Genomic DNA, 23274 nt, shown 5'->3' on the forward strand with positions numbered 1-23274 from the left:
GGAGAAAGGAATATAAAGAGTAAAATTTAAAGGAATTAAGTATAGAAAAAGGAAAAGAAGAAAAGAAAAAAAGGTAATAATGACAAAGAAATAAGTACGAAACTAGTGAAAAAAGAAAAATTTTTGTTATATATTAAAAAAAACAAACAACCAAAATAAAGCAAAACAAAAACAAAAAGAAAAAGAAAATCCGAAGAAATAATAAAAAAATAAATAAATAAAAATAAATAAAAATTAAAAAAGCAGGCAGCAGCTCCCTCTGGTGGATAGGCTTGGTTTGATGGGATTAGTCTTGGAGTCTGCTCTCCACTCTATACTCTCTACCAGGGCAAACAATTGTAGAATAGGTCTATTGTCCCATTATATCTACTGCTAGATGAATTTGGGCAAAGACACAATCAGACACCTGATCTCTTCATTAGTCATTTGTCTCCATTAGTTGTCCTGTACTCTGAGAGATGGGCTTATGGACCGGCCTAACGTTAACTCCAATATACAGTCACCCTAGGTTTGATTATTTCTACTTTTGTGGGAAACAGTCACTCTTTGGGAAACTCTGGAGGAGACTCATGCTCTATATCTTTCCCCCAGGGAACTCAGCCTTCCAATCAGTGTAGAGTCTAGCACTCTCCAAAGTGCTTACATTCAAGAATTGAGTAAGAGGCAGTATATCCACACCACAGTAACTGCTGCACTTGCCCAGGAGTCTTAGACCTTTTCCTTGCAAGTATGCCACAGAAAACTGTAGCAGGCTACCCAATACTTTAATTTGTAAGGGATCCACAGAAGGATTAGCCACAAGAGTTCTTCATGCATCCAAAACGCTGATGGTGATTTCAGTCCTATGGCTTACGGTGGCAAGCTGGTCTCTGATGCCAACATTCCAGCACCCTCTCCCACCACTGTGGAATGCCTTTATTTTCAGGGAGGTCAACAAACCTATTCATGCAGCATTTCTCCTTCCTACATTTGGCCTATGAGACAGTGCTTCATATTGAACGAACTGAGGAGTAATTTTCATTTACACTGTGACACACAGACTCAGAATCTGCCCTTGCTCCCAGCCGTTCTTGTCTAATGATTCCAAGAGTTAAAGGGCTCCTAATAAACTTTTACCTCATAACTGTTGCTTAACAACTCATTTTCCCGATGTTGATTCCCTATGACTATAAAGAGAATCATGACTGTAGCCTTAAGACTTAGTCCCACCACCAGTTGATAAGACACTGCCTTGCCTTCCAAGTACTCTTCATTCCACAGTATAGCCAGTGATAATTCTGGATACTTTTGTTGGCACAGTATGGAATAGATTACATATGTCTTATTTACTGAAGCACAGAGGTTAATTAACTTTCCTGTTCTTTCTTCTTACAGCATTTACTTTAGAAAACTTATAAGTACTTTGTCTTTTTGAAATGAATGTAAATATTTTAAAAGCTAAGTAAGCCTTTTGCCAAGTTAAAGACCCAGAAATACCTTCCTCAAGGACCTGAGAGTCACATCTTTGAAATATATTCATCAAAAAATATAATGCAGCTGCTCTCTCCCAGTTTCTGAGGGAAGGTAGGAGCCAACTTCAGTGAGCCACCTTGCCCCCAAATTACTTCCTGTAATAAAAATACAAAAAGTATAGGGGTACTGGATGGTTCAGTGGGCTATGCATCCCATTCTTGATTTTGGCTCATTTCAGTTAAGCATCCCATTCCTAATTTGGACTCAGATCATGATCGCATGGTTTGTGAGATAGAGCCCCAAGTCAGGCTCCAAGCTGACAGTGTGGAGCCTGCTTGGGATTCTTTCTCTCCCTCTCTCTGCCCCTCTCCTCCTCATTCTCTCTCTCTCTCTCTCTCTCTCTCTCTCTCTCTCACTCACTCAAAATAAATTAAATACGTAAATAAGAATTTTAAAGATACAAGAAGTTTATTTTCCTTTTGGATAAGCCATTTGCTAATACATGTGGTCACCCAGTTACCATAAAACGTAGGATAAACTGTGCTGGCTGTGATCCTGTTAAAGCCTCTTACTTGGGGACTGGGTGGTGGTCATCTTGAGAACATGGAGGTAATGTGTGATACCTGCCTGGATTTAATAAAGGGTGGGATTTCATTCTGTCTTTACAATCTCTTAGGTAGTCTGTGATGTGCATCACATTCTGAATATCCAGTAATAAAATTGTGTTTTTATCTTCTACCTACAAAGGTAGAAAGGAGTTAGAAATTAGGAGATTTTATTTTTAATTGTATTTTCATAGCACCCACTCCACTATAATTGTTCTTTGGAGGATAAGTGCTGGCAACAATAGTGTAAATTAGTGTAAATGAAAGAAGGGAAACCAGGAGAAGTAAAGAGAGAAGGAGATTCAGTCAAATGTAGCAGTGAGAGGGTGCTGTGCTGGAATGTACTGGAGTGTAAATGTAGGTCCTTCGTTCTGTCTCTTTATCCCTGGTGCAGGTACTGTTAACAGTGACACCATAGGAGTGGGAAAGAAAGAGATTCTGAAACGCCCTGGAAATAGTTCTCTCTGACATTTAGCCATTAAAAAGGAGAGAAAAAACAAACACAGAATTCCCACAGGCTGGATAACCCAGTTCTTTGACAACCATGGATTGGGATATCTTATTTTTTATTCTATTAAATTGTTTTTTCTTCATGCTTATTTTATTTTTGAAAGTGAGAGAGCATGAATAGGGGAGGGGCAGAGGGAGAGGGAGACACAGAATCCAAAGCAGGCCTCAGGGTCCAAGCTGTCAGCACAGAGCCCCATGCGGAGCTCGAACCCACAAACCATAAGATCATGACCTGAGATGAAGTCAGACACTTACCCGACTGAGTCACCCAGGCGCCTCATGGATTGGGAAGTGTTAAAACATAGACCCTTGACTACTTCCTAAGGGTAAATGGCTGCTTTGGTGAGTAACTGATAATTGAGAAAATAAAGGAGATATGGATTTATCTTGGACCCATCGTTTGTAGAATGACCCACACTTGCTAAACCTATAAATACTACTTTTATTTTTCCTTTTTGGGTTTTTGCTTATGTGTGTTCTCTCTCTGAAGCGCATGTTTGTCTCTACCTGTTTATAATATTGACATTCTTTCACTGGTGTCAGTCTTAATAACCACATCTCTATGAAGCTTCCTCTGGTTGCCCATTTGAATGCGATATTTCTATAAGACCTACTCATATAAAATAAAAATTATCTACATGATGCATTTCACAGTCAGATAAAATCAGACTTATTTAACTTAATGCAGATGGGGAAAGCATGTCCTTAGAGGAGCCTTAGTGATGTCACAGAAAGGAGAGTAGGAGGGATGTGTCCTGGAGGTTTGAGCTTGTGCTGAGGGATTTTAAGAAGGGAAGTTTTTAAAGTTCTGGATTGGACGATGAGAGAAAGGGAGCAGAGTGTATTTTAATGTTGGTTCAGAATTCAGGAGGGTTAAAGGGGAGCTAAGTGGGTCAGAAGAAGGGTACCTTTGGTCATTTTTGGGATCAGTGCCGTCTTGGCTTCATGCTGTTCTGAACTTCGCTTCTGTGCTGTTGGGAATAGCAGGGCCTGATGTTCAACAAGCTTTGCTTTCACTTTCTTTGCCAACAGGACCCATTTCACCTCAATTATAAACCTCATCTATGAAGTAAGGTCATGAATCTTAGAAAAAATGTTTAAACTCCCACAATTAAAACTGACAATGCTAATACAGACTCTAGAGTTCTGGTCCCTAACCATTATGTCCTGTGCTAAAGAATTCTATACCCGTGTATTTCTCTGCAGAAAGTGTTGGCTTTATATTTCCTTACCTGCTTCAACCAACCAGTTCCCTGTTTTGACAGGATGGAATTGATCAGGTACTTAAAAAATCAAAGTTCTGTAATTAAAAATGTTTAGATATATGGCAGTTAACCTCACTGCTTGGGTAGACATCTTTATCATAATTATTCAAGTGTTCTGCACAGGCATATTCATGAATAGTAGCACAGAAAGGAGTTACTGCAGGTGACATGTGATATCACCATTACAGCTTTCTAATACCTACTGTACACAAGAAAAGATACATGTTCTGTTTTTCTACTAAGTATCTCCAACATCTTGATCAGTATAATGGTTCTAGGTGGTTGACAAGTTGATTAATCTGAGCTGTCTCTGATCAGAAACCCACTCAGATTCTGTTTTCTCTGAAGGATTTTCTGTATCCTTTGTGGATAAGATCAATCAAAACTGGGATAAATGGAGTAGATTTATAGTGGAAGAGCCATATCTTGGTACTGAAAAATGCTCTGTCTTTTCTAGCTCACTTTGGGCAGCTCAGCTTTTCTTAGAGAATGAAAGGTAATGGAATACCCTTTAAAGTACCTCAAAATTGTATCTATGTACTATTATTTCATTTCATCAGGAAAAAACCACCTCTGGCATAATTTCTGATCCATTATTTATTCTATGCCAAAACGAGCTCAATAAATACCATATTTTAATATTATTCTATGCAATATAAAAAGCAAAGGTTTACTCAGTTCTTCCCTTCAAATTGTTTTTTTTCTTTTGTTCCTAACTCTTCTTTAACCACTGCATCCTATAGATGTTACACTGCTCTCATTTCCTGACCACACTATCTTACATCTCTGTATCATTCCCATTATTATTTCTTTCTCTATAGAGATCCTTTTTCAATTTTTCATCATTCATATTTTACATGCCTTTGAAGATTCAAATCTGATATCTCCATTTTATATGCATAGTCCATGGATGTATCTGAATGTATCAGATTCTTTCCCTTCTGCAGGATGCATCCATAATATTACCCTGGTGTGTATTGTCCACATGCTTATTTCTATACTATATGTCATGTGGCTTGCTTGATTTATTTATGGAATTTATAGGGAGAAGCATAGTGCCAGAGATTTACTAACTTTGCTGAAATGAACCTCTCTCCTAGCATATTTTACATGCATCATTATGTGGACTTACCATTTTCACGATTACTAATATATTTAAATGTACATATTTCATAATAGACTCTAGTCCTTTATTTTAATCAGAGACCATTTTCCCAGCATAATGCCTGTCCATAGCCTGTACACAGTGCATATATATTTCATGAACTAATGAGGAAAGATTAACAGTACCAGAATCATTGAAATTATGTGTAATTATATAATTGAAAGCTACATGACCTGTTTGAGGAATTCAGAATTAAAGACACAATACTCAAGATTAGTGAAGTCATTTTCATGAAGAAAATCAGAAAAGATACACATTTTTAGGTTTTGTTTTAGTCATAGTTTTTCCATTCCATCTCTTGCTTATTTTCTTTCTTTTTTATGTTATTTTATCTTTTAAACATTTTTATACAATAAAGGCATGAAAGATATGCAGGTATCTAGGTGTTTGAATTAAAAAAGGAATTTAGTTCCTGTGGACCTCAGTTCATTCAATGGCTGAATGAAAGAGCAGACGTAGATTTTGTTATAAGTCCCTTGCTACTCAAACCTTCTGTGTGTCTTCCCTCCGACTAACCTTACCAGTAGTAGTTTTGGTAACTGCCAAGAAGGTAATTTTTATTTATGAGTAAAAGAAGAGACACAGATAAAAACTGTACCAAAAAAAATTGGGGGGACAAATGGGGGGGAAAAGGAGATGAATGCTTGTCTAGGCTTATTTACAATTAATGCATTTCATTATCACAATCTGCACATTTAACTTCTTGACAATTAAATCCCTAACAACATAGTTTAATCATTTCTTTCATTTAAACCAACTAAGATATCTCTTCCAAACTCATACTCATAAACTATCCTAGTGAATGTTTATTCTACCCAAATAAACCACCCACATTTGTATCAAAGTGAAAAACAAAAATTTCTCACCCAAATCATGTTGCTAACATGAAGATGATCATGAACTTTGACTGCATTGGCGTCATCACTTAGTCAAACATATGAAAAACAAAAATATGGGAAAAATTTTTGATGACATAATCTTTCAAATACCTTTAGTTTGTTCCATCCAGTTATCTCAGAGTTCTACAAATAACGGCAACTGTTATTTACCTGTGCATATATGTAACTGAAGGGTATGGAGAAAAGTTTTGCCAGAGTGGCTGTATTAATGATGTTGAAGTCTGTCACTTGACTATGATCTGGTGACTGTGCTCTCAGGTTCTGTTTTACCTGATAATAAGGAAATCAGATGTCTTTCATTTATTTCATTGCCAATGCTCATGGCCCCTCATTATAGAAAGATTGGAAGTGAAGCTTCTCATCAGAAGCATTTTAGCATGGTAAAGTAGAAGAGGTATAGGAACTCATCTCAAAAGTCTAAAGTTCCACCTAAGATAGCCTCCAGACTGGGTAGAAGTGACATTTCAGACAGCTTGTCCCAAAAATGACAGCTACAAGCTTAACTGAAGACCATGGACTCTGCCATGTGAAACAGAGCTACTGCCAGTTCTTTTTTTGGTGATCTTCATCTGTGTTTGCTTCCATTCTTTCCCAATCAATTATACTTACTGAAATTTGAAATCAACACAAATATTGATATAACACAAGGGATTGTACTAAACTTGTTAATAAACTTGGTGGTTATATAATATAGACTTATAAAAGGTAAAGAAAGCTAGCTCTAAGGAGTTTCGTCTTCAACACACTGTAGAATGTTTTGCCTCCACCAAGAAAAATATAGTACATTATTATCAAAACCATGGTAATAGCATGGAGACCTCTGAGCCCTTCTCAGTATGACGAGGCTTTCCTTCCAACTAATACAGTATCAGAAATACAGGTATGTTCTTGAGAATGAGGGATAGGAATCCTAGCATTGGATCCAGAAAAAAAAAGGCATATATATATATATATATATATATATATATATATATATATACACATATATATGTATATATATGTGTGTATATATACATATATATGCATATATACATATATACGTATATACATATATGTATATATATAGATATGGAGAGAGAGATACACAGCGTTCAAAAGGTGTTAGTTGTCTTGATCCTATAGATGAAATGTTTTCTGTGATCCCTAGTGGTGATTTCCTTGAAAGACTTTCAGGAGTTTAAGGGAAACAGTTTATGTGAAGAAAGTCATGAATCTCATTCTTACATTACTAGCTTTCATTGCTTAGTGACCTTACCACAGATTTCTCTACCATCATGCTCAAGATGTGTAAGATTATGAATCATTTATCAAGAAATTACTAAATGATTGGAGTAAAAGTGTATGCTCTATCTACCATAATTCAAAGAGCATGAATAATCAGATGATTAAACATCATATTTTTTTTAAAACTGCATATTTTCTTGCTTATTAAATATATTGCTTCTATTGACATGTATTGAGTTAGGGAATTTTATTTATTCTTGAAAAATTTGAATCTAACTAATAGATTTTAATTTCTGATGCCCAAATTCCTCTATGTATAATGAACACTTTCTTAAAATAAGAATCAAAAAATAATTGCAGTAAAAAACCAGTAAAATCAATAAGTCAACATTATATAATGTATCACATTCATATTAAACATCACCAGGTTAATGCTCATAATTCTCACATGCATGCTTAATTGACAACTGAATACAGTATTATGAATAGTTTGCAAACTAATAAAATACAAGCGAGGTTGATATAGTGTCTGCATGAAAATAATATTTTCTGTGAAATCATTAGAAGCATCTCGTTTTAATAAGTTTTTTGTAGAAGAGCTATTTTTTTCCTTTTGAAATCTTTTTAGGGTAAAGGTGCCTAGTTACTGATCAAAAACTGTATCAATATTTCACTAAGAGCACATAAAAATCATTAAGTCATATGTTAAACATCGTCACATTTTTGTTGGGTTGAGGGACAGCTTTACATGGCACATTGAAGAATAGACGTTTGCGAATGGGGAAATAATACTTCCTAAATGTGTCCTTCACATGTCCCTCACTACCTTCTTTGCTTTCAGATGTTACTGCTTGTTTCATCGTTTTACAAAATCTATTAAATGCAGATTATTCTTTGAAAAGTGACTTTTGTAATAAAATTCTTATAATGAGAGATATGTTATTTCTTATTGCAAGTAGTGTGATTTATTCATTACAATTCACATATTATATATTCAAAATGTAGTTTATAAAGTTATTAATGTAGTTTTAGATTTTTAAGTATTGAGTATCACTAAGGCTATAAAAGTAAGCTCATGAAAGGATACAGTATGTTTTATCTCCTTTTTTATAAGTTCAGATAAGGAGAACCCTTGATCTATTGTTAAATAGGTATTAAAATTAAGTAATCACTGAAAAGGAAAAGAAAATTGAAATTCAAAATTAGATATATGATTTACCTAATAATAAATATAAAGTGCCATTTAAGATATTCATCATTATTTAATTTATCTCAAAAGAATTCTGTAAATGGTTATTAATGCCTTTGGTAATAGGTGAGTCAATGTAATATACTACAGATTTTTTATCGTAAATGTCCCTAGACATTAACTGCTAATATTGTTCTTGCATTTGTTCCCATTCTCTAAAAATAGCCTGTAATATGAATACTCTGCGTACTGCAATCTGTATCTTTAAATGTCTCAGGTTTTCAAGTCTATACAAAATAAAAAAAGTTGCACCAAGATCATCTGGACCACGAAACAACTTTCCAATATTATCTTGTATTTTTTTAATAAATGTCTATCTTCATGTAACCCCAAAGTAAGAACTTTGTTTTTATGTCCTATGTTCTGATTATCTGTTTTTTTCCTAACAAATGACCTCAATATTTAATGTCTTAAAACAAACAAAAATAAAACCCCCACATTTTATTGAACCTCATGATTTTTGTTTTCATTTTATTTTGTTTCATGAGAAATTTGGGTCCTTCTCATGTGGCCATTCTTTTGCTCCACGTGGCGTTGACTCAGCTCACTTACTGCAATTTAGTTGGCAGGCACGGAGGGGCCGGGTTGGCTCTGCTCACGTCTCAGATGCCTTCGCAGGGCTGGCAAGGAGGCTGAACTCCTGGGACTGTTGTTTGGAGCAACCACACATGGCCTCCCCGTCATGGTGGCCTCGGGGTAGTTGGACTTCTTGGCAGTTTTTAACTTTGAGCTCGTCTTCCACAAGACAATAACCAAAGGCTGCCGGATGCCAGTGCAGGGAACTGGCAGTGTCACATCTATAGTATTTTATTTGTACATCAGTGACAGAAATAGCCATCATGGAGAGAAAATGGAACTCTCCTAGTAGGAGAAGTAGTGAAAATATTGTGGCCATTTTAACATACTAGTATCTGCCCACTGGTTATAAGTTATTTGTTATCTACATCTGTCTCATGAAAAGTAAACTCAGTTGCCTGCAAGCTCCCAGAAACTTTATTCCATTCCATCATTGGTTCGAAGATCAGTGTCTCGGCATCCAAATCAGTTCTACATGTAGATGAGCCTCTTCAGGCTCAGTGTAAAATATTCTCAAACTTAATCTATTATAGTAAATCAAAACATACACTTTAATTTAGAAACTTTAAACTGCTTATATTTGGATTATATGAATCTCGTATACTTTCTCCTTAATCACAAATCTAATACAACTCAGCAGAAATCCTTGGATGTTATCTATAACATATGTGAGTTTGTACTAAATCACTTCTGTGTATTCTGAGGTTCAGTTCCTGGAATGCAATTTCTCTTGAACTGAGACCAAGCAGACAACAAAAACATGGACCCCTTGGACCCCTACACATCCAGGGCACAGTGGTGCAGAGGACTTGAAACATTTGTGAGATTTCTGTGAACTGAAATATCATTTAATTCATTAAACAAAGCCACACCTATTTCACTCTAGACTCTTTGATACTTTGTGCTGATAGATTACTATGCAAATAATACATTTAGATACTTAGAAGCCTTTTTGTCTACCTAAGACAGGCTTAATAAGCCTAAGATTCTTAAGAAACCTAACCATGCCTGCACTTCAATCTTTTTGAAGTCCCAGTAAAGGTTCTTCAGGCCTCACTGTTTTGTTAGAAGTGCTGTGGGTTTAACCTTTGACTTTAAGCCATTTTCTACTTGAGCTTATTAAAGAAGAGATTGGGCATAAAAAAAAGTTTAAATTTGATCCCATTAATCCGTGGCATTTTAAATGTCTTCCAAATTCTGCTTAAAAGTGATTATTTACCTTTTTTTGGTACATCTTTCTCTAACCATACCTGTCATATATGCCTAAAATAACTATGTAGTGATTTCAACACAACCATTTTCTTAGCCAAACCCAACAGGTCATAAGATATGTTTTCTGTTCTATGTATTACTACAGACAACCATGTTGTTGAACTTCCTGGCCACTTATCTAGGCTCCTACTGTCACAACTTCCTTACTGTCTTTTCACTTCTCACTGAGAATATCCTGAGGTCTTAGAACTCTTCTGGCTTGCCCTGTACTCCTAAAACCAATGCCTCGTGCAGTCGTTTTAGATAAAACATTATTCACACTTCTAGGTAAAATATGTTGTATTGATTATCTGCTGATAAGTATAAATTATTCCTAAACATACAGACTTAAAAAATTACTAATTTCACTATACCTAAAATATCTGTTGGTTAAAAATTCAAACTGAGCAAGTTTTTAGCTCTAGGCGCATTGACTGCAGTCACTTTTTGGTATTAATCAATCCAGCAGATGGGGCAGTGTGGAGGCCCCCAGAGGGCTTTGCTCCTACATCTTGTACCTTTGCAGGGGTTCCTGGACACTCACACGTCTTCAATCAATGAGGCCTTGCTAGTAATCCATCTGAATTTTGGATTAGTACACAGTCCTAGAACTGCCACAATGTAGTTTAATTGTCTGTTGTCTATATCCCTCGTAGAATGTGAGAGTTTGTGAAATTGGGCCTTTATGTAAATAGCATGGCCCCAGAGACTGGTGGAGGGTTAGATGCAAGTATTTATGTGCTGAATGAGAGAATATGTGAATCAGTGACTCTGACTTGACTTGAAATGAATTCTAATAATTCTTTTCCCATAACTGGTTACAATGTTTATATCATCTATTTCTTTCTTTTTTAAAGACATAACTGGATTTTGTAAGAAATGTCCAAATTTTAAAGACTCAAAAATGAGAAATGCAATTTTTTTTCCCCTAAGAATAAGTCCAACAGAAGACAGTTTGTGAGAAGCACTGTTTGTAGAGTGGAGGCAAACATCTTATGTTTTCACCTCTTTAACAAAAATGCAAATTAGCAAGAGAGAAACAAATAGCTTATTAATGAACGCAGTGCGCATCCTATGAGAAAAACCTAAAAATAAGAGTAACTCAAAGCGATGGCTTAGCATTCCGGTTTATATAGCATCTTCAAGAAAGAACAATACATTTGTGGAGGAAAAACTTACTGGACAAATGTTAGCAGTCGTAGGCCCCCCGGGTGATGAATGGTAGGAAGGTAATATATGGGAAGGAACTAATGGAGTAAGTTTGGTTTTTATTTGTTTGCTTGTTGCAAATGAGCTGATAAGAGTCTGTCTCCAGTTAAAGGAGAATTTATATCCTGTGTTTAGGCAGAAAGGGGTGAAGGTCCAGAGACCTTTCCCTGTATTTGTTGCTTTTTAATTACCATTAGTTGAAAATAATTTCAATGCCAAAGTGGCATATTTGGGAGGTGGCATATTTTCCTACTCTTCACTCACTTGTTTGTTTTAGTCTTAAATAATTCTTAGGCAAGCACTCTTTCGGAAACAGGTCTGACTCAAAGAAACAAATGACTATTTGCTTTGTTCTAGAATTTCTTTAGAAGGAGGAACTCAGGGTCTTTACTCTGGAAAGCAGCTGGAGTTCTTTCTCTGAAATTTGTCTTTCTAAGTAAGCCCTGGTACTTCTACTTAGATCGTATGTTATACGTTTGCATTGCTTTCAGCAGAAACCAATAGAGACTGTGGAAGGGCACACTGAATAAAAATAGAAAACAAAGCGCCGCTCCCACACAACTGTTGGAACTCTAGGGCACATAAACTACAAACATTGGCAGGTTTATGCCACTAAGCGGGCATAATATGCATCTCGTGGTTAGAATGTCTGCATTTGTATATGGCTAGAAGCGCAGTGATGCAAATAATTCAAGTCTCCGTTCTTTTCTTGATAACACATGGATTGAATTGGAATATGCATTAAAGTTCTCCCCCATTCATAGACCCTTCTCTCTTACAAGAAGCACTGAAGGAAGTCTAAAGCTAAAAGGGAGGGCAGTCGGATTGGGAAAAAAAATGATAATTAGCGTCACTGGTACCATGACAGTTATAGATTTTGGAGTTACAAGGCTACTGTGATCTAATAATGTAGAGGGCAAAATTAAGCCCTGTTTAAAAAGGAGTTAGGTATGCAAACTTGGGGTGCTGCCACGAGCTAGAACAGACATTTGAACGTTTAGCTGGGTGTGTTTATTCATTCTAAATATGTTTACATAACGTATTATAAGCTATTTTCTCAAGCCCATTTGCATGGAAATGTATGTGTGTCCCTGATTCTGCCATCTTTAATCATGTAAAACTGCCCCTGGCTTCTGGTGGATTTACGCCGGAGTCTGTTGTGGCAGAATCTGGCCCGTGGAGAGGGTCGGGCAGCCAGTGGGGCAAATGTGCCCATTACGTCCACGTCCACGTGTTCTGTGACACAGCAGCGCCTGTAGGCAAAGCCTGGCAGGGACTTCACATACCTGGAGGGGAGGTTTATAGAAAGTGCTCTGAATTACTCAGAGAAATTTAGTTATTAATTAATGCACGCTATAGTTGTTTCAGGTAATTAATGCCATGCTGGGTTTTTTTTCCCCCTAAATCTATTTCTCCTGCTAAAGTTCTTCCTCAGTGTCCTTTCCCTAGTCACACCACACACATAACTCCTACGCATCCTCATTAACGACTACACTAGTGGAAAAAACACACTGAAGTAGAGAAGGTGTAAATACTTCAGTGGTTACCCTCTTACTACACACAGAGCACTGACAGCAAAACAATTAAGGCACGTTTTAGTAAATGTCTCCTCAAATTTCAACTGTTTTCTGGAAAGTTAAAACTTTTTGTATCTCCACATTCATTTGTCTAAAGGCTGGATAATCTATACTCCTCAGTAATGATTTTTAGTTATTGTAAATTTTTAAAATTATTATAAATTAAAAAGATTGACAAATTCATTTACTCAATAAGAACACATTTAGTATCTCCTATGGCTGGATATTTTTTTTTTCCAGATTTCAGGAATTCATTGGTGATTGAACTACAGAAAAAAAAAGTCTTCATGAACATTATAATCTTTTTAAGAAGAGTAGAAAGACATTAGGCCAATTAAGATCAGGAAATTATGATCAAAGAAGAGTACAGATGAAATTGAAAATAATTACTGGAATGACTTACTTTGGATTGAAGTATCAATGTAATCTTTTTTTTTTCTTTTTAAAATTTTATTTATTTATTTTGAGAGAGCAAGTGAGCTTGAACTGGGCAGAGAGATAAAGAATCCCAATCAGGCTCTACACTGGCCACGCAGAGCTCAAACTCAACAAATCGTGGGATCTTGACCTGAGCCGAAATCGAGAGCCAGTGCTCAATTGATTCGGCCACCTGTTATCTTCTTTGAGTTGGGGAACTTTAGGCTGACACCTGGATGATAAATTTAGATTTAGACATATGGAGAATAGGTCCAATTTTCAAGCAGATAGAACAAGGTATGTAAAAGTATTAGGTGAGAAAATGCTAGTAATATTTGAGAAGCTAAGGAAGCAATGTTAATTCCAAGTTCAAAGGAATGGCCAGAACAGTTACCAGTGAATTAATAAACATAAGTCTGATATTATTCTTTCTCATGATCCTGTTCCAGAGTCTAAATTTTACCTGAAGACAATGCAAACCCACTAAGAAGCTGTTAAGTAGAAATGTGTCACAATTATGTATTCACTTTCAACAAAAAATATGTGGCTGATGTGTTGAAAATCAGTCTGTGTTTTATAGGAGTAAAAGGTTGGTAGATATTGCTCTTGTGATGATTACTTAAGCCAGAATGGTAGAAATAGCCATGAAATACAGTAAATTGACTTCAGAAAAATATTGAAGTGAACGTGAGCAGACTACAGTGTTGTAACAGGATAAAACATTCAGAGGAGTTTAGACCATCAGCCAATATACTGGTTTGAGCAACTTGGTAAATAGAAGCGTCATTTAGTGAGGAGACACAAATAGAAATGAAAATATCACACATATCCATGGTTTGAGAAGTCTTTGCTGACATATTGAAGCAAAAATATTAAAGAGAAACTGGATATGCAGGTTTGGAGCATAGGAAGGCTGTCTAGTTGGAGATGTGAGATTTAGAAAACTATTGGTATAAGTGATTGAAAAATCACCTGGAGTGAAAGTAGAGAGAAGAGTAATGGCTGTTTTAGACTGAATATTTGTTTCCCCTTCAAATTCATATGTTGAGGCTTTAACCCTCAATGGGAGGGCATTTGGAAATGGGGCTTTGGGAGATAATTAGGGTTAGATGAGGCCATGAGAGTGGGATCTTCATGATGGGATTCATGTCCTTATTAGAAGAGACAGGAGAGCTAGCCCAGTGTAAATCCTGTTAGCCATATCTTTTGTAGTATGCCCCTACCTTTTATTATCAGACTATCCTGTTAAATTCACCTTTCACTTCAATTACCACATTACTCTTTAGTATGGTGAGGTTTATTTCTTTTCCAAAATATCAAAATTTAGGGTTTTTCTTCAGTCTCTCTGACAATTATTTTGTTTTTCTTCATTTGAAACCTACATTCTCAGAAGGTAAATTTTATCCTTCTTTAAAATTCGTATAACATGCCCATTGGTAGATCTTGTTAGTAACAATTCACACAAGAGGACTTAATAAGCAATTTTTGGTTAAGACTTATGCTATGGAATGGGAATACAGAGAAAAAGACATTTAAATTAAGGAAGATAAAAGTAGAGAAAAGTGAGTAATAAAAAAAAAGTGCTTGTATCTGATTAAGAATGTGGAACATTGGTATTTCTTATCCGGAGTTTAAAACTTTGCATCCTAGGACCTATATCTTTTATAAGATGTAAAGAAAACAGTGAGGCTTAATGAAAAGAAATAGATTATTTGGAATAAGAGACACATAGGGCTAGAAGATTGTGTACCTCTTTCACCATTATTCTTAGGAAATAACATACTTACACCAATGCACAAAAAGACAATATTTTTAGATAGTTGGATTTTTAATTATTCTTGTGATTCCACATTAACCAAGGATTCATAGATTTATTTAGATGCATTTATTTAGATACAATCTTCTCACAATTGCTGCCAACCGTGTTTTTTTACAATGGCTCCTTTGAATGCTTTAGAAAGGAGTATTCTTAGAGGATCTTTATTTAGAAGTATACATTTGTCACAACGAAGTTTCCTTGTATATCTAGTTAAGTGCAGAAGCTCTGCGTTTTATCAAGATAACTTTCTTGTATTATTTGAAATAATCCTACAGTTTTTCTCTTTGCCCAGATATTGTGTACTTATATTCTACCTTCAACCCTGAAAATATAAAACAACAAATAGTCCTTGTTTTTATTAAAAAAAAAAAAAAAGGAAACACAACAAACCAAAACCAATAAAGCCAAACAAAATCAAAAAACAAAACACACATGTTAGATCAGAGTAGAATCAAGTCGTACACACTGACCTAGTCATTCTGGGACCTTCACTCACATCTCAACACCCTTCTCTCTAATAATCAAGACTTAATTTTCTAATGTTCTCTCAAATTTTGTTTCAGGTATGGTTATTTTATATTTTACTCAAGACCATTGCATGTGCATGTGTGTATGCACATATGTACACACACTGCCATGCTGTATCCTGGCCCATCTTTATTTCTTTTAAAACCACGATTTCCTTTTCTAATGTTTATGGAGAATATTATGAATTACTTTGAAGTCTGGGGTATGAGTGGGAGGCAGACGGATTATACTTTTGGATCACATACTCATTGCAAGCTAACCAGATTTTTTCTTGAAGATGAATAAGCATTTAAGTATTACTGATCTCTAACAAAACGTGTGGATGTATATTTGATTAACTTAAATACAACTGATTTGGGACCTTAATTACATCTGCACAGTTTCCCACCATGCCATATTCTAAGGGGAAGAAGCAAGTTACAGGTTCTGCCCACACTTAAATGAAGGATGATGCAAGGTGTGAACCTTAGAAACAGGGACCATGGGCCACCTGAAAATCCTGGCTCTCAATGTGTGTGGTTAGAACACAGGGTAATTGGTGGGGTTTCTACCTGGGCAGCTATCATTTCCCACTTTGCCCCAAGCTTGGTCAGCACAGGAGCTCTCCCAAGTTGGGGCAGGCCACCAAAAATGAGTAACTTTGCCATCAGATGGCAGTTACTTGATTTGGAACAGAGCACGGAAAACCTCGTATCCATAGGCATTGGGAGTAAGAGAAGCACTTTCATTTTGGGGAGGTGGGGAGGGAAAAGGCAGTATCTCAGTGTGAGGGTGTAGACTTGGTTGGGCGACCAATAATCCAGTAGACTGGACAGAAATTTATCAGGAAGAACCAGGAGATAAGTCAGCTGGGAGAGCCTGTGTGATAAGCTCACTGCATACACTTGCTGACTGCAAGCTGTCTGCACATGTGAAGATACTGGCCCACCATGTACACGTCCCAGGTTGATTGTGATAATGTGCACACATGTGACGGAAAGTGAGAGGAGCCAACGGAAAGTAAAGCTGGACAGATCTGAAACCACCTGGTCTTTGAACATGCTCCCCAAACCCCACTTGCATCAGTGGTAGGGAGGAGGGATGGGAGAATGAGTGGCTCAGATGTTAGTGTGCAGACTGATAACAACCTAAGCAGACACCAGGGAGACTCCAGGAAGACATGATCAAAATAATAGCAAGAGTTTTCAAAACCTGATGAGTGGAATAAGTGGTTACACCCTGAGGAGAGAGACATTTCACTGGTTTACTCCAGGCAAGTTACAGAATAAACAGGCAGCCAGCCTAGCAAATAAACAGCAATGGCAACAACAGTTAAGGACAAAGGACTTTAAAAATGTGCTCATATAGCATTTAAAATCCCCAATTTTCGACCAAAAATTACAAGTGAACACTTCAAAGCATTTTTTAAAGTTATAAAAAATGCCGTGGAGTTAAAATGTGTGATAATTTTTCAAGAGATTTGTGGAGTGGCAGTAGGGCAGAAACAAGGAGAGGGTAACTGAACCCTTCACTAGGGATTTTTCTGTTAAGAATTATATAAAGTTGGGGCACCTGGGTGGCTCAGTTGGTTGAGCATCTGACTTCGGCTCAGGTCATGATCTCATGGCTTGTGAGTTCTAGTCCTGCATCGGGCTCTGTGCTGACAGCTCAAAGCCTGCTTCAGATTCTGCGTCTCCCTTTCCCTCTGCCCCTCCCCTGCTTTTGCTGGCTCTCATGCCCTCTCTCTCTCTCTCAAAAATAAATAAACATTAAAAAAATTTTAAAGGAATCATAAAAATTATTAAAGCATAGGACATTTAATCCATTCACCAGAAGCATAAAGATGAAAAAAAAATCTCATAGTAAAATAATGTAAAGAATGGGTTTATATAAATCAATAATAAGTTAAGAATTGATTAAATTCCAATATTCCAATGTAAAATCTTCTATATCAAAAAATTATGATTATATGAGACAACAATTATAAATACAAGGATGGGGTATCATGCATACATCTCGACATACATACCTGCATACATTTGCACACACATACATATATACACACCAAATAAGTACTAAAATAGCATGGTTAGCGTGATTAGCATGTTTAGCATGATTAGCATGTCTGACTAAAATCATTAAATAAAACATGGTGATACATGAGAGTAACAAAGGCATACTTCTATTGTTGACTGTTGACTCCCAAATTATCACCAGCAGAAAATATTGATGGAGTAAAGTCCATTAGACTTACTAAAATATGGGAAAAAAAAACAATTTGACATGGTCTCAGTAGAGTCTCCAAATGGGAAAATTATCGAAAGGTTATTTATTATAGGATTTTAGGACCTGTGTTAGGTTATTTTAAGCCAGGTGTTGGAAGCCAGGACGTTTTGTGGGATTAGACAGTGTTTATAATATGATCTTTGGATTGAGACAAGTCTGTAAGTCTCAAAGAGCAAGGCGTTTTGAGTGAATCAGTCTTCTAAGCAAATATTTTTTGGAATAAGAAGGCTTTGTTTTTATCCCTAAACTTTATGCAGTTTGACATAAGGACACGGAAGTATGGATGGTACCAATATTGTATAATAAAGGAGGGCTGACTTCATTGCTCACTATAAAGAACCTAATAGGTATTATTAAATTTTTTATCCAACCAACAGTGATTACATATTCCATTGAAACTTTCACTGAAAACTAAAAAATCATCTTCTTAATGTTCAGAAAGAAAATATGTTTAATTTTTTAACTCTACACATATTATTGGAATTCAATGCAAGGTTAACTAAAAATATAAACATGGATTTGCAAAACACTGAAAACTAAAACAAGCAAATCAACCTGCTGATGAATAAATATAAAGAGCCCCGTAAATAATAACTCTTTGATTAAGAGGCAATTAATAATAATTTAAAAGAGGAAAAACAATAAATATACTGCAAATAGAAATTTGTGAGCTGAGTTCACAAAAACACGCATATATTTAAATCAACATTTTAGAAAACAAATTCAGGATAGTTCTTTCTTCTATGTGCTTCTAGGAAAGAGTGTAAAGAATAATAAGAGGGCTTTGGATTAAAATTATTTAATAAAGATATAAAGTAACTTCAGGAGCATTTTAAGTTACACATTATCTGTCTCACTGTCATGTATATCCATCACTGTTTGTATATTTCCCCAATATTAGTATTACTAGCCAACTCAGCATTTATGCTATTATAATGTAAATATGTTCAAAACAATGAAATGTAGAGAGCATCTATAAAGCATTTTAAAAGTCCATTGCTTAATGAGACTTGTGCTGGGGATTTAGGATTCTTGAACCAATTCCAGTGTGTGTGTGTGTGTGTGTGTGTGTGTGTGTGTGTGTGTGTGTGGTGATAACCCCATACATCCAACAAGCAGGTCTCTGGACACGGGCTGGATGTCCTACAATTTAGCTCAATTCTGCCACTATCTATCAGAGCATCAAATTCCACTAGTTATGGAAGCCAATCCATCAAGTCTGCTCCCTTCTCCCACTTCAGAAGCCAGCCTAAAGTCTGGGTTGTTACTGCACTTCTGACCCACTGACTATTAGAGGTTCTCGTGAACCCCTCAATGAGGGTTGATTAATGTGCTAGAGCAGTTCACAGAACTTAGAGAAACATTTACTTACTGGGTTAAAAGGTATAATCCAGGAACAGCCAGATGGAAGAAAGACACAGAAAAGTTCAGGGGGAAAGTGTATGTGTTATGCCCAGATCAGAATATCGTCCCCAAAGACCAGAGACCACCAGGGAGACTGAGTCACGCATGCAAAAGCAAAGGACGTTTATTATGGGCTTAAGCTCAGTCTCACAGCCTTCACCAGTGCAGTGGATCTGTGCTGAGAACCCTGAACAAGGGCTGAGCAGGGTCTTTATGGGGTTTGGGGAGGGGGAGTTACAAGAAATTGTGGCACAGGGACAGTGATCCAGTCATTATCACATAACAGCATTGGCAACAACTTTAACCATACATTTTGTTTACAGCATTCATTACTTTTGGCGGGACCCAATCACAATATTTAATGTTTCTTTGAAAATAATCAATTACAGGGTGGGCCAAGGACCCCCACGTGGGGTGAGTAACTGGTTAATCTAGTATTAAACAACAGGTAACTATCTATGGTTTCCATCTCCAGGCCTCCCTTTAGGAATGTTAAGCATTTTAGCTGGCTGCTTCTGATTGGGGGTTAAGAGGGTGGTCGCCTATTGAGCAATCTGTGCCCTTTTATTGTCTAATGATTCTGGGAAACCGAAACTTAGGCCTTCAAGGACAGAGGGGAAACTTAAAGCCTGTCATGGAGTCAGTTTGGTTCAGACCTGTGTCCTTTCATATGAAGTTTCCATATTCTGTTTTCTAAACCTCCATGTGTTCACCAACTCAGGAGTTTCCTGAGCCTGGTCCTTTTGGGTTTTCATGGAGGCTTAATTATAAAGGCAGGATTAACTAAATCACTAGCCTTTGGTCAGTTGATTGAAACTCCAGTCCTGCTCTCCTACCCAGCGGTCTGGAGGGTGGGACTCCACTCTTTTCTCAGCTTCCATCCTAAATTGGAGTTAGCAAGTCACCTGGTTAAGGTAACAAAAGACACCTTTATGGTTCTCCTCAGGAAGTTGAAAAGGTTTTAGGAACTCTGCCAGGCACAGTGGACAAAGACCAAATATAGTTTATATATTTAGACCAAATATACAATATAAAATACATATCATACATACAATATAAAATATAATGCATGTATATATAATTTATTTCTAATTATAAATCTCAATATCACACTACCCTCACAGGATAAGAAATAGTGTTTTTTTTAATGTTTTATTTATTTTTGATACAGAGAGAAACAGAGCATGAGAGGGGGAGGGGCAGAGAGAGAAGGAGACACAGAACCGGAAGCAGGCTCCAGGCTTTGAGCTGTCAGCACAGAGCCCGATGCGGGGCTCGAACCCACGAACATGAGATCTGACCTGAGCAGAAGCCGGAGGCTTAACCGACTGAGCCACCCAGACGCTCCAAGAAATAGTGTTTTTAGTAAACCTTTTAAAATAATGAAAAGCATATGGTTAAATCATAATATGAATACATCTCTGGAATTTTTTTTAATGTTCATTTATTTTGAGAGAGACAGTATGAGCAGGGGAGGGGCAGGGAGAGGGATAGAGTGAGCAGCAGAGCCTCCTCTCCCCTCATGCAAGGCTCATCTCACAACCATGAGATCATGACCTGCGCCAAAATCAAGAGTGGGACTCTAACTGACTGAGCCGTCCAGGTGCCCATTTCAGTTTTTAAGGACACTGAAATAGAATGCTATTCAATACCTTTATTTCAAACAATTGTTTTGAATAATAGCATTATATTATATTGCATTTTAAGTAAACAGCAAGTATAGTATTGAATTATTTTATGAGACTATAATCCTATTCCCAAATGGATATATTAAGAAGCTGAGGACAAGTAAACTATCCTAGTTAAGAAGAAAAATGATTTCCTTGTTGAGTTGTACAGACAAAATATTAATGCTTTCAGCATGGGATTAGTTAAGTGGTAATAACTGAGAATAGCTATACTATTAATTTAGAAATAGAATATAAATAAATATACATTTTGCAAATTGAACTCTTGAGTTAACATAAGCAGATACCATATATATCTACTATAGGGCCCCTTTATGTCCACTTCAGACAGCGTTGGATTAGATTACAATGGGCACCATCTAACAATTATCCCCAGATTTTTTACTTCCCAAAGATCAAATGGAACTGAGCACTGGTAAGCAGATAGTTGAGGAGGTAGAAATTACAAGAGAACAAAAAGTCAAAAGATAATGTTCATTCAAATAGACTCAATGCAATTTATTTCTGTTCTTTTTGAGTCAAGAGTTTATAGAAATGACTGGAATTAGTCTGTTACCCTTGGCAGCTGCTAAACTCCCTGCTACTCAAATAAGGGATATTTATGTTAATTTCAATTTCCCTAAGTGATTTCATACAATGACTACATTCTCCTTTTGCTGTCCATAATTTTTGGAAAATTGTTAATGCTGAAGAAGAATAGATACCGTTTAGATACTTTTAGGATTTAGTTTAACAAGGAACATAGGAAGGCATTAAAATGGAAAAGAACAAAGATGGGTTGAATTTTAGGGGGGATGGAACAGGATATAAAGGGAAAGTTGAAAAGGCAATATATAAAAGATTACCATGTGAAGTGAATTTAAACAAGAAGAAAAAATGCACAGTATTCTTTCATACTTTTATCTGTAATATAATACAATAAAATAAAATTTACATTTTCAAGATGAGGCTTGCTTCTTCAAATGGTCAAAATCTGAAGTCTGGTATCATTTTTTCCACGTTCTTTTTTCCTTAGCTCCCACTTTTCATTTTAAAAATGACGTTTTTTAAAAAATAAAATTTTGCCACACTTTGTGAATTCTTAAGTGTATTCTCACTGAAGGTGGTGCTATTGGAGTAGATCAACTCTGCCTAATCCCAATAAAATGTTTGGCTTACTAGCCCAAAGTGCATGTAGGAAAATTTTGCTCTGGGCCCTTTCACAATTCATCTTTGGTATCTACTCTCTGGGCTTTACAGATCAAATTTATGATAGCATAGTAGCATCATTACTTTTCTTTCTAAGGTAGTGGAGTTAAGGGGAATGCCAAAAACTATAAGTTCTCTGGTTTTGGATTTTATTAACTTTTTTTTTAATTTTTAAATTTTATTTTTAGAGACAGAGCATGAGCAGAGAAAGGGCAGAGAGGGAAACACAGAAACCAAAGCAGACTCCAGGCTCTGAACTGTAGCACAGAGCCCAATGAAGGGCTCCAACCCACAAACCATGAGATCATAAACTGAGCTGAAGTCAGACACTTAACCAACTGAGCCACCCACGTGTCATGATTTTCTTAACTTTAAATAGGAACCTTGTTATACATAAGGTTTTCAAATTTTTGTTGTGTTAATCAAAGATACCAAATATTTACCAACTTCATATTTTAAAGGACATGTGTTTTTGAAAATTCAAAATTTTAAGTGAAAGGAATAATATGGAAGTTATGATTTTTTAAAGTTAATTCAATTTTGAATGCACACTAAAATTTAGGAATGATAAACTTACAAACTTACAACTAAGGATGGTTCTTTAAATTGAATGACACTTGACCTAGTACTGGGGTTAGAATTGCCCAATAAAATATGGAACTCCAGCTAAATCTAGATTTGTATTTAACGTTTAGGACATACTTCTACCAAAAAAGAAAAAAAAATGTTGTTTATCTGAAATTTAAAATCATCTGGTCATCTTCCTCTACTTTTGACCAAGTCTGACAAACTCTAAATGGACAAAAATTTAATCATGTACTTACCAAACTTTGAGTTAAGCATTTGAAAATGGTTATGATAGAACACAAAGCAGAACTGGGCATACATGCAGTCAACAAACTTGTGAAATGATTGACACTTTTTCTAAAATGGTACCCTGTTTTCCCAAATTTCTCTCTTTATATTCATTTTAAAGTTTTCAT

Source organism: Suricata suricatta, chromosome 14, assembly GCF_006229205.1.
Source record: "Suricata suricatta isolate VVHF042 chromosome 14, meerkat_22Aug2017_6uvM2_HiC, whole genome shotgun sequence".
Classification (NCBI taxonomy): Eukaryota; Metazoa; Chordata; class Mammalia; order Carnivora; family Herpestidae; genus Suricata; species Suricata suricatta.